The 16684-nt window shown below is 43.7% G+C and overlaps 1 long non-coding RNA gene across 2 annotated transcripts in view; it reads left to right on the top strand.

The window, feature by feature from the left end:
- The first annotated feature begins 575 nt into the window (after window positions 1–575).
- The window catches only part of LOC122295662, a 54346-nt gene continuing 38237 nt past the window's right edge, over window positions 576–16684 (top strand). The window contains exons 1-3 of one of the 2 annotated variants that reach the window (XR_006238209.1): window positions 576–1701; window positions 2141–2212; window positions 2342–2433. This is a non-coding gene — a long non-coding RNA (uncharacterized LOC122295662). Of the gene's footprint in view, window positions 1702–2140; window positions 2213–2341; window positions 3411–16684 lie in introns of those variants that run through there. The other variant, XR_006238208.1, reaches the window with a different exon arrangement.

Genomic DNA, 16684 nt, shown 5'->3' on the forward strand with positions numbered 1-16684 from the left:
ATCCGTCGTGTATACTTGTCCGTGTGTATACTATAGGCATAAAAAAATAGTTTCAAAACTATCAAAATGTAATAGTAGTACAAACTTTATTTTTTATATCGTACGAAGGTTTACTTGTGAAGGAGTAGTCAAAGGAGTAGAAAAAAATTCTGGTGCATGTGTCCAAATTTGATTTGTTATATCCTGTAGCAATATACAATAGCATTATTCACATACACAACATCAAAATATAAACAAAATATACAAATTGCTGTGACAACAAAAAACCACCAAAGGAAGTACCTGGGTTTGAGGAGATGCATATTGTGTGCCGCTCACATTGTATTGATCTGCTCTCCAGGGAAACAGTAGAAAATATACAAGCAGAAGGAAACAACAAGTGATCTCCTATGAAGAAAATAATATATATTTTTGTAGATTTTAAAATTAACTAATTTAAATATATGCTAATGCCATTGCTTTTGATTTAGTACTGTATATATATTAATGATGAGATTTCGAGTACTCTTTCGGATATTGAAAGGCCACAATTGTAGCAGTTAAATGGAGAAAAATAATGAAAATTTTTTTTTGTAGCAGTATTCTTCTGTGACTGTAGCAACTTCCATGAAAAAATAATAAAAAAAAAAAATTACTTGTTCTGAGCTTCCAAATGAGAATAACTTCAAACCGGATGTGGTGTGAAGAGAGAGTTTACACCCTCTAATGATCGGGCGACAAATCACAGTTCTAAAAATATTAAAATAAAATCAATCTCAGGTGATTTTTCAATACAATCTTCTCTCTCCCCAGTCTTCCTTCAGTCTCCCTCCCCTCGATCCATTGCAGCCTTAAGCAAATAATTAGCAAATGGGTCCACCCGAAAAAACCTTAGAAACCCACCAGTACGCACAAAACAAAACACACTTTACCCATGGCCGCATTATCCAATTTCGGGCATCTCGCTGCCTTAAGTTTCTTCATTTTGTTCTTGGAATCATTGTTCGGTAACTAGCCTCTCCTTTTCAAATTTGAATTTCAAATTCAACGTCTTAATTTCAATATTTCCAGAAGACTAGCAGTATCTTCTGCTCTCTCTCTCTCTCTCAAAAATACTTCCACTTGATATAATTTCCTGGGAGCAGATAAGGGCTACGACGATGATGATGGAAATGATTAGTATTACTTGGACGATGAGCTCGTGCCGTGGAATGTGAGCGATAAGGTCGGGAGGCAGAGGATGAGGAAGTTGGGGAAGAGGGCGTTTCCATAGATGCACAACTCCAAGAGGTCTCCTTATCTGTTTGTGACGCCTGGTTGTGTGCGTGGAAAGCATGGTCTGGGTTTGACTTGGCTTAGTTTATCTGGTTGCTGTGTAATTCACTTGTTATCTTTCATTGTCGATGAAGATCATTAACTTTTAATGGAAAACTTGATTGGTTATTAAAAAAAAAAAAAAAAAAAAAGCACGGCCAGTCTGTAAATACTGAAGGTTGAACGAAGAGCTCAGTAGAATTCTTCCACAATTGGAGATGATGCGGAAAAGGAAATCTGAGAGAGGAAATCAATTCCTAGAAGTCCAAGAGAAGATACAGAACATCTCAAACGAGATCTACGGATCCACAGGGTATACTTATTTCATCCATGTTGGTTGTAGATGAACGTGATTTGTCTTTGAGAAAGCTTGAGGAGTTGCACAGAGAGCTGCATGAACTTCTGAAGGTGAAGGTTGAATTATATTTCAATATTTTCTCATTCCCGTTTCATTTATGGTTCTGCCTATCATTGCGCTAGTGGATGGTGCTCTTTACTTATTGGCCGTGCTTGATCTTTTCCTTTCTGTAGAGTGATCCCTGAGGCAGGTTCAGGAATATGGGTGTTTTGATTAATTAATTAATTTGGCTGGTTTTGATTCCTCAGGTTATTAGTTTGCTCATGAAGAAGCGAAAGATATTATATAGAATATATTTTATATATATATATATTTCATAATAGTTATAATCTTTCTACTCATTTAATTTGTTATTACTGTTGATTGTCTTGTTCATCTTCCTTTTTGTGACACCCCTATTGCTGATGTTTCTTTACACACCCAGTTCCCATTCCCCCAGCATACCTTGCTGGTAACTAAAACTTTTTATCTGTCATGGTTTGCATATAGCAATGGTTGATGCGATGGCTTCAAAAATCCTGGCATGGGAAGGAAAGAGGCATTGAGTTCACATATGATGGTGTAAGTACTATCTTTAAGGTGATGAGTGTTTAATTAGTTAGTCTCAATTGACAGCTTATTGAAATGGTTGGCTGTAATATGCTGTTGTCTACATCATTCTGCTTAATGTATCACTTTTTGGTGGTTCAGGATGAGAACCGATCGATACAATGCTGGAAGAGGTGCGCATCTTACTCTCAAGCGTGCTGAGAAAGCTTGCTCTTTGGTTAATAAACTTCCAGGTATACTCTGATCATATAGCTTGTCAGCCTTAATCTTGAATTCGCATTTATGTGAGTTCATTAATTAGAATTATTTTATTAGTATCTATAGGATTAACTAATTTGGCTGGTTTTCATTGAAGTTATGATTCTTTAGTTTATGAGTTTGCTCAAGAAGAAGCCAAATATATTATATTATATATATATATCATAATAGTTATAATCTTTCTACTTTATTATTTCTGTCCACGTGGTTTGTGTACGGCAATGGTTGATGCGTTGGCTTCAAAAAGAGGGAAAGGGGCATTTAGTTGACATATGAAGGTCTAAGTACGCTCCCTATTCTTCAAGGTGCTGGGTGTTTAAATAGTTGGTCTTACTTGATAACTTTTTTTTTTCCTTTTAAGAAAGAGATGAAGATCACCTGCCCATGAGTGATCCCCTTCCAATTTTATTAAAAAAAACCCTAACTTATGGCGGAGGAATACCGTGGTAACAAAAACATCCCAATTTCAAATGCAAGACCTAGCCCCACAAAAATTAGCATCTATTGTAGGGGAAACCCCAACTATCCAAACGTAAAAGACCTCTAAGTCTTCCTGTACCAAAATATTCTCCAAAAAAATTTAGAGACCCACTATTAGCACCAAGTTTAGCTAAAAAATCAGCGACCATATTTGCTTTTCTAAACACCACTTTAAAGTGAACATTAAGCTCCCTAAATAGACATTGAGCTTCCTCTCAAAAATCCCAAAGGTTCCAATAATTACAAACACTTGCGAGAAACCATCCCACTATAACACTAGAATCTGACTCTATCACGAAGTTCCTCAACCCAAGTTGCTTGCATATTCGAAGGTCATCAATAACGGCTCGACTTTCCGCAATAGTATTCGTGGCTTGACCATAGCAATGAGCAAACCCACCCAAGACGCAACAAGTATCATCTCTAACAATGAGCAAACCCACCCAAGACCATAGCAATGGCTAGACCATATTCGAAGTCCATCAATAACGGCTCGACTTATCACAAGAATCTCTATCAACATTAAGTTTCACCATCCCATTCTCCGGTAACTCCCACGCATTATATCTAGGTGTTCTACTCTCCAAAGCCACCATAGGACAATTTAAATTTGCTAATATCGAAGTATCATGGGGGCCTAATCTTTTGAACTTCCTCACCATGCCCGAAGATTCTAAAATAAAACCTTTTACCATTCCAATAACATTCTTCCAATCAAAATTCAGCCCCTCCATACGAGCCGCACAACGAGATCTCAAAAGTGCCCAAGAAATAAAGATAGGAATAACACCACGTAACCAACGTACTTGGAAAGAATTCGAAGCATGGCTCCACCAGGTATTCATCAACCCACCCCAAACCCAAATAGAAGGCAAATTTATTTATTCCAAAAATAGCTGCAAAATAATTCCAAAGCTTCCTTGGAACCTCCCCCTCACAAAGAATATGATCCACAAATTCAGCTTGGGAAGATAGACAACAATGAAACTTCGAAACCAATGGTATACCAAGTTTCTTAATTACCTCATCCGCCGGGAGAGCACTACGACGAGCACGCCAACGTAAGAAAGACATCTTTTTAGGAACTGAAGCTTGCCATAACCATTTCTTCCAAGGACAGATAGAACCATGAGCTCTAACAATATTCCAAGCTGATTTAGTATTAAATTTACCATCTATAGAATGTATCCATACCAAAAAATCAGGTCCCTCGTGAATACGAACTTGTGATATTAAAATCCTATTCACAGTTTCCTCATCGACCAGCTATATTAACATCAAAACATTACAATCCGCCCCTTTGAATATATCTCAGACCTGTGTTTCTCCATCTCTCGCCACCATTTTCCGATTAGCAATAACACCATCACCGAGCCAATTATCAAACCAAAAACTAGAAGAGCCCTTGTGAACCAACCATCTTGAGTTAATTAACACCAAAGGTAGAGCCTGAATAACCCCATGCCAAAACCGAGAGCCCCTTGATCCCTCAATCACCGAGCTAATCTGAGAGCTTCCCACATATTTAGACTGAAAAAAATTCGACCATAGAGAACCCCCATTCAACAAATTCCAAGCAAAGTTCATAAATAATGATCTTTGAACCTCGGACAAATCACGAATACTAAGTCCCCCCTCCACTAGTAAGCACATGCTTTATAAGAATAATTTTTTCACCAAAAGATAACAATTTACTCTTCCACCCAGCCAACTTTTTTTGCACCCTAAACAACAAAGGCTCAAACAATCTCAAATTAATACGCCCAACATGTAACGGAATACCCATCTATGTACAGTTCCATGCATCCTCTATAAAACCTGACAACCGCTTCAAATCCTCTTTCCGACCCCATGGAATATTAGACGAGAACAAAATCGAGGATTTTTTAGGATTTACTAACTAACCTGAGATCTCTTCATATTTTTTAATCAACCCCCTCGAATTCCGAGTAGAAACTTTACTTCCATTAGTAAAAATTGGCAAATCATCAGCATACAATAAATGAGAAATACTCACAGCCCCACAAGTATTAAAATACTTAATTTGGCCCTGGGAAAATGCTTTATGTAGCATTCTTGAAAGAAGTTCCTCCGACAAAATAAATAGATACGGCGAAAGTGGGTCACCTTGACGAAGTCCACGGGAAGGCTTGAAAAAACCTTTGCAACAACCATTCAACATAACTGAAAAAACAAGTGATGAAATGGCATTGAAAATCAAAGAGCACCACTTATCTGAAAAACCCAGACTACGCATCACCTCCAACAAAAATCTCCAGTTTACACGATCATATGCTTTAGCCATATCGATCTTCAACATGACATTTCCACCCTTAGTTTTACGATTCATGCCATGTACAAGTTCCTGAGCAAGAGCCATATCATCAAAGATGCTACGCCCCCAAATAAAACTAGCTTGTTCTGGTGAAATAATTCCTCAAGAACTGGGGCCAAACGAGACACCAAGATTTTAGCCATGATTTTATAGACCACCGAACATAAACTGATTGGTCGAAATTGCCCAAAACCAGCTGGAGCACCCACCTTAGGGATCAATACAAGATTAGTAGCCCCAAAAAAAGTAGTCAATGGAATCCCATCAAAAAATTCCTTAGCCATGTCCAAAATATCCTGTTTCACCACCTCCCATGCTAGTATGAAAAAACTAGTCGAGAAACCATCCGGTCCCAGACTTCCACCCTGTGGAATAGACCATAATGCCTCTCTTAACTCTTCCAAGGATGGTGGGGCACATAATGCCTCATTATCCTATTCCAAAACCACCGAAAATTATAAACTTAGAGCCTCCTCATCCAAGTTAACATCTGATGTTGACAAGAGCTCCTGAAAGAACTGAACAGCTTCATCATGCACGGCTTTAGCTGAATCCAAGACCTGGCCATTACTCAACGACATATGATCTACAATCAAGCTCTTCTTTTTAACACGCATAGACGCATGAAAAAAAAGCTATATTTAAATCCCCTTCCTTTAGCCATTTAATACAAGATTTTTGACATCCCAAAGTCTCTTCTCAATGAAGCCTTTGAAGATGGCTTTGTTTACAAACCAGTAGCTCATTTTCCCGATCCTAAGCATATCTTCAACTTTCACCATCCGAGCTTCCACATTAGCCAATTCCAAATGAACTTGCCCAAAAATATCAATGTTCCATTTCCGTAGCATGCTTTTTAAAATTTGAAGTTTTCGGCTAACTTTCACCATAGGAGAGCCATCCACATTTTGATTCCAAGCCTCCCGAACCAACGGTAGAAACCCCTCATGAGTTCCCCACATACGCTGAAATCTAAAGTATTTAATGCAGCTCCCCCTCTCTCTCATCAAATGCAATAGTATAGGACAATGATCAGAAGAAGACTGTAGAAAATACTCCATATGAGCCTCCTAAAAAAAAACAATTCAAGAAGCTCGACGTAACCAAAATACGATCCAACTTCACCCAAATCCGTCTACCACCAAGCCTCCCAATACGCCAAGAAAATTTATTCCCAATAGAAGGAAGATCAATCAGTCTGCAATCATGAATACAATTGTTAAACTCCAATTTTACACGAGGAGCTCTCAAAAGACCTCCCACTTTTTCATCATCCCCACGAACAATATTAAAATCCCCCACCAAAAAAAGCCGGCCAACTACACATATCTAAACCACGAATATGATCCCACAGTTATAGTCTTTTCACCCAAAAACAGCTCGCATAGACAATAGTAACCATCACTCTAATACTGCCGCAAATAAACCAACCAGACAGTGCTTGATCCGACATAGCAACAAGCTCAAACTCCAGCTCATCGTCCCAGAACAACCATACTTTACCACCTACTTCGGCGTTATTTATAAAATTAGGCCGATGCAATCACCTAGCCCATTGCCTACATTTATTAGCAACAAGAAAAGTTCTAACAGTGCCACCACAGACAGACGACTTTTATTCAAAATATGTCGAAGCCTACTCTTCGACGAAAGAATACCCCTAATATTCCAAATAAGAATCTTCATAATAAAATTAAAATGGCTTTCGAGACCGAGTTTTCCTTTCCAGGACTATCATCGGACTTTTCTTCTTCCTTCCTCTTAGACACTTCAATGGAACATTCAATTCCAAATCAGAATCAAAACATTTATTTGTTAGCTCCTCCAAGTCATCCTCAGGGTCGCCCTCAAACAATGAAAACCTCTGTTTGGGAACCCCAACCTCTTTTTCAACTAAACGACAAAGTTCAAACTCCAAAGCTTCATCAACCACCATGAGTAAACTCCTCGGTGACACACTCTTCTCAGACACACGATCACCATCAACCTCATACTCAGAGTTTTCCTTAGATAATTCAAACCAACTACACACTGATTTATTAGGCGACACCAATTGAACATCCCCTACCTTATCAATCACCTTTGGTGGCTCCGTAGGAGTAAAATAATTTAAAGGGGGAGAAATTTCCCATCTATCCTTATCTCAAACTGAACTTTATCAAATATCTAATCCTTCTAATCCACAAACATCACTTCGAACCTCTTCGACAATGCCTCACTTTGTCTCTTATTAATAATTGCCAACAATTCAGCTCGACGAGCCGCTGAAAAAACTCCCATACCGACATTCACCACTAGATTCTTTCTACCAACAGATTCTTACTTGACAACTTATTGAAATGGTCTCTAAAGGCATCAACACGGCTAGAAACCTTGACGGATGCAAGGGAACACATTTCCAAAGTGTCCCAGTCCTCTCTTGCCATGAAGTGTGGTCGATTTCAGATCCTGCCTGGTGACTTAGGCTAATGTTCTCAGTGCAGTCGATTTTAGTTTTAGCCTGATAGTTCAGGTAAATGCTTTACGCTCGACCCTCAGTGGGTGTAGAGGGAACACCTTTACCAAGTGTCCCGATCCTCCCTTGGCACCCTGCACGGTCAATTTCCAATCTCGCCAGGTTTCATAGGTCGATGCTCTGCACTCGTACCTCAGCGTCCAAATGCCACCTAAGTGTCCTAGTCCCCCCTCGCCACCCAGTGCAATCGATTTTAGATCCTGCCTGGGGACTTAGGCCAATGCTCGGTGCTCGCGCCTTAGTGTCCAAATGCCACCCAGTGCAGTCGATTTTAGATTCCACTTGGTCCCTCGAGTCAACAGGCACTGGGGGAATACCTCTCCCAAGTGTCCCAGTCCCCCATCGCTACCCACCTAGTGGGGTTGTTTCATATCCCATTTGGTGACTTAGGTCAATGCTCCACGTTCGTGCCTTTGTGCTTGAACGGCACCCGGTGTGATCAATTTCAGATTCCACTTGGCTAGTTAGGCTAATGCTCCACGCACTAGCCACGGGGTCCAATTGCCAACTAGTGCAATTGATCTTAAGGTAACTGCGCTGCATGGCATTTGGACACCGAGGGAGGTCGTCGAGCCTTTTTATTTATGAAATGGTAGGCGCAGTACGATCGGCCTTCCTCCATGATGCCCCTCCATCAGCATCTACATGTGCATGCTCGTGTGCACATTCCTCAACGAGGTGAAGAAGTTGCTCCTTTCCCATCCAACCATTTCCTTACCTCGATCTCATTCTCGTTGGTTTTGGCGTCAGTACCCCTCTTGGGGCTGCTTGTGGCCAGCTCCGCTCCCGTGTACCATAGGGTTGTTAGAGCCCGGAGGGTGTCCTTAACATCGATGAAGTCGTTAGCCCGATCCATGAAGTCCTACAGGGTTGTCGGAATTTTTCGTACAATTTTCCCAAGGTGCTAAATGAAACCCACGAGTGCTGCTAGGGTGATCTTCTCGTCCAATTCATCGGTGGTCATCTGCTCCTTATTAAAGAGGTAAGTGGCCGACCGTCTTCTTTTCCTACTAGACATGAATTGGTGGCCCAGCTCCTTGAAGGTGATGATGGCTGGTTGAAGGGTGACAAACCGTAAGTCAGGGGGAAAGCCTGGCACGTCATCGCTCCCCTAGAAGCCGTGTAGTTTCATGTGAGTTTTAAACGTTTTCAGGTGCTTGGCTTGATCCTTCGATCGGTCGTACATCTCTATCTATGGGGGCCTAAATTTTGAGGGAAGCGAGACTGCCCTCATTTGGACACTATAGGCTAGGTCTATGGTGCTAAGCAGATTGGTCCATAGCAGATGGTCCTCGTATCCTCTTTGCCATCTCCTCATACTTGCCTATGAGACTGCGTAGTTTGTCGCTTATCCGCTTGTGCTCTTCATCTTTGGGTGGTGCCTCGCCAGTGTTCTACGACTTCCCTTCCATCTGCTCAATCTTGCATGGTTTGACACCTCCCTCGAACACAGAATTCTTCCACTTTAATATTTTATTCTCTTGCCGAAGGGCTCCTTGTCAGAGGTCAATCGTTTCACAAGTTATTCTACTTCCGTGAACCTTCCATCAATGCTTGCCAATGTAGACTCTTACTTGAAGGTCGCATAGGCATGCATTGTGGTCGGCATACAAAAGGCACGCTAACCGTATTAGGCCGAAAAAATATTAGATCTCAGAGATGGTGCCAACTGTTGATGTGTGTTTTGTAGTAACTTTGACAATGACAGCTCTCTTGTACCAGCAAGAGAGGAAGAAAGGGTGGTGGGGGGTGGTTGTGTCATCTCTGATGTCAAAGTCAAAATCTTTTCTTCAAGGACCAAGAGAGCAGGAAGTTATGGAACTTAGAGGGATATACAGAGCTTATAACCTCATTCCTGTTGTCATACTTCCTCTATTTATAGCCAATTTCTCGTGAGATCCTTCTATCGTTGTAATGATGGCATTTGTCAATTATAGGAGCCATTTAATACGGCCGATCTGGGAGGCGATAGGATCTATGCTAATATGCTCCACATTAATGCGTGGTAACTGGAAGAACCAAGGGGCCCAAAAAAGGGTAAGGCAGCTGGCGATTCCTCCAATCACCACACAATAATGCAGAATAGATAGAGCATGATCCTATAGACTTCAAGTTTGGTCTCATTAAATGCAACTCGGAGTGGCCAACATCGAGGTTGGGCCCCTGTAACTGACAGGAGTGGCCTTATTAAATTTGACATCATGTCATCCTGGACAAAGTCCATCACTACATCAATAGAAGGATCCCACAAGGCTGACAACAAGAAGGAGGCTATAAGCTCGGTATATCTCTCCAAGTTCTATAACTTCCTGCTCTCTTGGTCCTTGAAGAAAAGACTTTGACTTTGGCATCATAGATGACACAACCACCTCTTACCACCCTTTCTTCCTCTCTTGCTGGTACAAGAGAGCTAACGTTACCAAAGTTGCTACAAAACACACATCAATAGTTGGCACCGTCTGTGAGATCTAATATTTTTTCGACCTAATAGGGTTAGCGTGCCTTTTGTATGCCGATCACAATGCATGCCTGTGCGACTTTCAAGTAAGAGTCTACATCAGCAAGCATTGAAGGAAGGTTCACGAAAGTGGAAGAACTTGTTAAACGATTGACCTCTGACAAGAAGCCCTTTGGCAGGAGAACAAAATATTAAAGTGGAAGAATGCTGTGTTCGAGGGAGGTGTCAAACCATGCAAGATTGAGCAGATGGAAGGGAAGTCACAGAACACTGGCGAGGCACCACCCAAAGATGAAGAGCACAAGCGGATAAGCGACAAACTACGCTGTCTCATGGGCAAGTATGAGGAGATGGCAAAGAGGATACGAGGACCATCTGCTATGGACCAATCTGCTTAGCACCATAGACCTAGCCTATAGTGTCCAAATGAGGGCAGTCTCGCTTCCCTCAAAATTTAGGCCCCCATAGATAGAGATGTACGACCGATCGAAGGATCAAGCCAAGCACCTAGAAACATTTAAAACTCACATGAAACTACACGGCTTCTAGGGGAGAGATGACGTGCCAGGGTTTCCCCCTGACTTACGGTTTGTCACCCTTCAACCAGCCATCATCACCTTCGAGGAGCTGAGCCACCAATTCATGTCTAGTAGGAAAAGAAGACGGTCGGCCCCTTACCTCTTTAATAAGGAGCAGATGACCACCAATGAATTGGACGAGAAGATCACCCTAGCAGCACTCGTGGGTTTCATTTCGCACCTTGGGAAAATTGTACGAAAAATTCCGACAACCTTGTAGGACTTCATGGATCGGGCTAATGACTTCATCGATGTTAAGGACACCCTCCGGGCTCTAACCACCCTATGGTACACGGGAGCGGAGCTGGCCACAAGTAGCCCCAAGAGGGGTACGGACGCCAAAACCAACGAGAATGAGATCGAGGTAAGGAAATGGTTGGATGGGAAAGGAGTAACTTCTTCACCTCGTTGAGGAATGTGCACACGAGCATGCACATGTAGATGCTGATGGAGGGGCATCATGGAGGAAGGCCGCTCGTACTGCGCCTACCATTAGGAGGAGGGCCACTAGAGCGAAGCTGGAAGGCTCCAGCTGAGAAGGAAAGTCATCGACGAGATATCCAAGGATGAATAGGAGGAAATCAAGGGTGGGGATAGATGTGTAGACAGTCAGGCACCAGAGATGTGTAGACAGTCAAGCGCGAGCTGCCCTCAAGGCGAGTAGGTAGAGGTAGGAAGAAGCCGAGACAACATCACGTATGGTGGACTTCCTTATAGTCAAAACCCACTCCTCATACAACGCCATTGGGTGGCTGCAACTGAACAACCTGAAGCTGGTTACCTCAACCAACCACCTTCAGAAGAAGTACCAAGCAAAGAATGGTGCGTGAGTGCTATGTGTAATAACTATGAGGAAAGGAATCCAACGAACTCAAGTTCTCATAGTTGGGGAGGGAAATAGGCCTCTTACTTCTTGATGTTGCTTGGGGCTGAATAGGCCAGTGTCTCGCAAACTGTTGGTATGAGATGTTCCAATGTAGATGAAAGCTCACTTTTTTCCTCTTTTCTTTTGCATCCAATGGCTCCCAATATAAAGAATCGACGGAGAGAAGAATAAAAAGTGATTTTTTCATATATAAGTGTGTACATGTGGATTGAAAGGCTCGACAACCTCCCTCAGTGTCCAAATGCCACTCTCAGCACTGTGAATTTAGGATCTCACGTGACCACTCGGGTAAACTCGGGTCAATACTCTACACTCAAACCTAGACAGGTGCAGGAAGGAACAACTCTCCCTAGCTTCCCAATTCCCCCTCACCACTCAGCATGGTTGAATTCAGATCCTGCCTGGTGTGACCTAGGCTGATGAATTGTGCTCGAATTCAGATCTAGCCTGGTCACTCAAGTGAATGCCCTTCACTCAAATCTCAATGGGGACACCTCTTCTAATCCCTGCTCACCACCCAACATGGTTGATTTTAAATCCCGCCTGGTCCCATAGGTCGAAATTCCATGCTTGTGCCTCAACGTCCAAATCGTACCAAGTCACTTGGGTTGATGCTCTACGCTCAAACCTCATCAGGTGCAGGAAGAAGCACTTCTCCTATGTGTCAATCCCCCCTCATCACCCTCCGCAGTGATTTAGGCTGATGCTTCACCCTCACGCCTTAGCGTCCTAACGCCACACAGTGCGGTCAATTTCAGATTCTACTAGTTATGTCTATGCTTCGACTCATGCCTCAGTGTCCAAACACCACCAAGAATGATAGATTTCAGATCCCACCCGGTCACTTCGGTCGAAGCTATGCTCTCAAACCTTGATGGCCGTAGGAGGGAACACCTCTCCAAGTTTCCCAGTACCCCGTCGTCATCCAAAGCGGTCAATTTTAGATCCCTCCTGGTGACTTAGGTTGATGCTACGACCTCATGCCTCGACATTCAAATGTCACTTGATGCGTTTGATTTCAAATCCAGCCTAGTCAGTCAAGTAAATGCTCCATACTCAGACCTCGACAAGAGCACCTCTTCCAAGTGTATAGTCCTCGCCACACTACCAAGCACGGTTGATTTTAGATCCTGCCTAGTCTTTTAGGTTGATACTCTACACTCGTGCCTCAATGTCCAAATTTCAGCAAGTGCTGTCAACTTTAGATCCCACTTGGTCACTCGGGTCTACTCTCAAACTTGACAAGCACCAGAGGGAACACCAATCCGAAGTGTCCCAGTCCTCCCTGGCCTCCCAGCACGGTCAATTTCAAATCCTGCCTAAGCTGATTCTCTTCGCTCCCCCCTTGGCTTCCTACACAATGTTCTTCATTTTAGATCACGCTTGGTCACTCAGGTCGATGCTCTGTGCTTGAACCAAGATAGACGAAGGGGGAACAAATCTCCTAGGTGTCCCAGTGCCCCCCTCGCCAATTATCGATGATCCATGCTGGCGCCTCAGTGGTGGAATACCCCAATAAGCGGTCGATTTTAGATGCCACCTAATCACTTCTATTAATGGGCACATAGGGGGACACCACTCCCAGGTGTTCCAGTCCCCACTCACCACCAAATGCGGTTGATTTCAGTTCCCTCCTGGTGACTTAAGCTAATGCTACGAGCTCATGCCTCGGTGTTCAAATACCATTTGATGCGATTGATTTTAGATTTCACTTGGTCGCTCGCGTAAATGATCCACACCCAAACCTCGATGGGTGCACCTCTCTCAATTGTCCAAATCCCCCCACACCACCAAGTGTAGTTGATTTTATGTCTCGCTTGGTCTTGTAGGCTGATGCCCTAAGCTCACTCCTTAGCATCCAAATTCTTATAACTCATTTGATTTCAGATCCCACTTGGTCACTCCAGTCAATGCTTTACATTCGAACCTCGATGGGAGCATGAGGGAACACTTCTCCCGAGTGTCCCAGTCCCTCCTTGCCACTCAACACGGTCAACTTCAGATCTTGCCTGGTGACTTAGGTGATGCTCTGCGCATGTGCCTTAGCGTAACTGCTCTGCACTCAAACTAGTGTGAACAATAATAGATCCCACCTGGACAATCGAGTGAATGCTTTGCACTCAAACCTCAACAAGCACACCGCTCTAAAGTGTCCTAATCCCACCTTCCCAACTAGCATGGTCGATTTCAGATCTCGCATGGTCTCGTAGGCCAATCTTCGCTCTCGAGCCTCAATGTGCAAATGCCACCAAGTGCGGTCGATGCTCTACAATTGAATCTCCATGGGTGCACAAGGGAGCACCTCTCCCAAGTGTCCCATCCCCTTTCGCCACCCAACACGATTGATTTGAAATCCCTCTTGGTGACTTTTGGCCGATGCTACGCCCTCATGCCTTAGCGTTCGAGCACCGCACGGTGTGATCAATTTCAGATCCCACCTTGACACTTGAGTAAATGCTCTGCACTCAGACCTCGATGGGCACACCTTTCCCAAGTGTCCCAATCCCACCTACCACAAGGTCTCGTAGGTTGATGCTTCACACTCACACCTCAGTGTCCAAATGTCACTCGGGTCAATGCTTTGCGACTGAACCTCGACGGGAGCGTGAGGGAACACCTCTCCCAAGTGTCCCAATCCCCCTTTGCCACCCAACACGGTTGATTTCAAATCCCGCCAGGAGACTTTGGCCAATGCTACACCCTCACGCCCTAGCATTCGAATGCCACACAATGAGAACAATTTCAAATCCCACCAGGTTACCTAGGCCAATGCTTTGCGCTCAAACCTCAACATGCAAACAAGACCGAGTGTAGTCGATTTGAGATCTGATGTGGTCACATGGGTCGATGCTCCGCGCTCGAACTCGATGGGGCACAGGGGGAAGAGCTCTACCAAGTGCCCTAGTCCCCCCTTAAAACCTAACAAAGTGGATTTTAGATCCCGCTTTGTGACTTAGATCCTACTTCGTGGGATCCTTCTAACGTTATAATGCATTTGCTCCAAATGACATGACATTATCGTTCCTGTCAGCTATAGGAGCTAGACCTCGCTCGAAGCTACTTTCAATAAGGCCCATCCTGTAGAGTACAGGATTACACCTCTCAATTTCCCATTAATACATGGTGATTGTAGGAACCGCCGGCTGCCTTACCCCTTCTTGGGCCCCTGGGTTTCTCCAGTCACGATGCATTAATGAGAAACAGACATGCCGGGACGTTGGGCTTCTATAGTTGACATGAGCGGCTACATTAAATGGGACGTCATGCCGTTTAGGACAAATGTCATTATAGTTTCGAAAGTATCCGATTAGAAATCGCTATAAGTAAAGGAAGGCCGACAATGAAAAAGAGGTTACAGGCTTGATATATCTCTCAAACCTTCCATGGGTTCCTGGTCCTTAATGCAAAACCTTACCTTGGCATTGGTGGTGACACAATTACACATAGCCCCTTTCCTCTGCCCTTGTAGGTACCCGAGAGTTTTTGTTGCCTCGCAGCTACAAAACACACATCAACATGTTCGTTGAATGTACTTACACGCATCAACACAGTTCGATGCCCTACGCTCGAACCTCAATGTATGTAGGGGAAATACCTCTCCCAAGTTTTTGAGTCCCCCCTCGCCATCCAAGATTTTCGATCCCACCTGGTCTCATAGGTCAATGCTCTTTGTACGCGCCTCGGTGTCCAAATACGACCTAGTGTAGTTGATTTTGGATCCCGCTTGGTAGCTCGGGTAAATGCTCTGTGTCGGAACCTCGACTAGCATAGGGGGAACAACTCTCCCAAGTGTCTTAGTCTCCCCTTGCCACCCAACATGGTTGATTTTAGATCATGCCTATGACTTCAGCCGATGCTCCTTGTTTGCACCTTAGTGTCCAAACACTACCTAGTACAGTCGATTTCAGATCATGCGTGGTAGCTCGGGTAAGCGCTCTGCGCTTGAACCTCAATAGGTGTAGGGGGAACAAGTGTACCAAAGTCAAGTATTTTCTTCAAGGACCATGAAAGCAGGAAGCTATGGAAAGTTAGAGAGATATTTTGTGCATGTAACCTCTTGGTCACTTAGTATTTTCCATGCTTGCGTCACAATATCCAAACGCTACCCAGTGGGGTCGATTTGTAGATTTTGGATCCCTCTTGGTCACTTAGATTGATGCTCCATGCTCGAACCTCGATGGGCACAGGGGGAACTCCTCTCTACTTTCTTCCTTTTCTACTCCTCTCCACGCTCCAACCACCCACAACCCCTTTTCTCTGCCATCGTAGGTACTAGATAGTTTTTGTTGCCGGGTAGCTTCAAAACATGCATCAACTTGCACGTTATTTGTACTTACACGCATCAACTTGGTTTGATGCTCTGTGCTCAAACCTTAATGTATGCAGGGGGATTACCTCTCCCAAGTGTCCCAGTCCCCTTCGCCACCTAACGTTGTCCATTTTAGATCTCGCCTGGTCTTATTGATAAATCCTTTGTGCTTGCACTTTGGCTTCTGAATGCCACCTAGTGCAACTGATTTCAGATCCCACATAGTTTCTTAGGTTGTTGCTCCGCGCTCGGGCCTAGGCATCCAAATGCCTCCTAGTTCAATTGATCTTAAATCCCACCTGATCATTTGGGTCAATGCTCTGCACTCAAACATTAGTAGCTCACTCCAACTGATGCCCCACTCTGAAAACTCAACTGCCACAAGGGGAACACCTCTCCCAAGTAACCTAGTCCCCCCTCACCACCCAACAAGATTGATTTTAGAACCCGCCTATGAAGATTGATGCTCTGTGCTCGTGGCTCAACGTCCAAATGCCACCCAGTCCAATCGAGTTCATTTCAGCCTATTCACTTAGGTCGATGCTCCATACTTGAAACTCAACAACCGTAGGGGAGAACACCAAGCACCTCGGCCCTCCAAATGCCACCTAGTGCAATCAATTTCAGATCCGATTTGGTCACTTGGGTTGATGCCCCTAGATCAA

Source organism: Carya illinoinensis, chromosome 15, assembly GCF_018687715.1.
Source record: "Carya illinoinensis cultivar Pawnee chromosome 15, C.illinoinensisPawnee_v1, whole genome shotgun sequence".
Classification (NCBI taxonomy): Eukaryota; Viridiplantae; Streptophyta; class Magnoliopsida; order Fagales; family Juglandaceae; genus Carya; species Carya illinoinensis.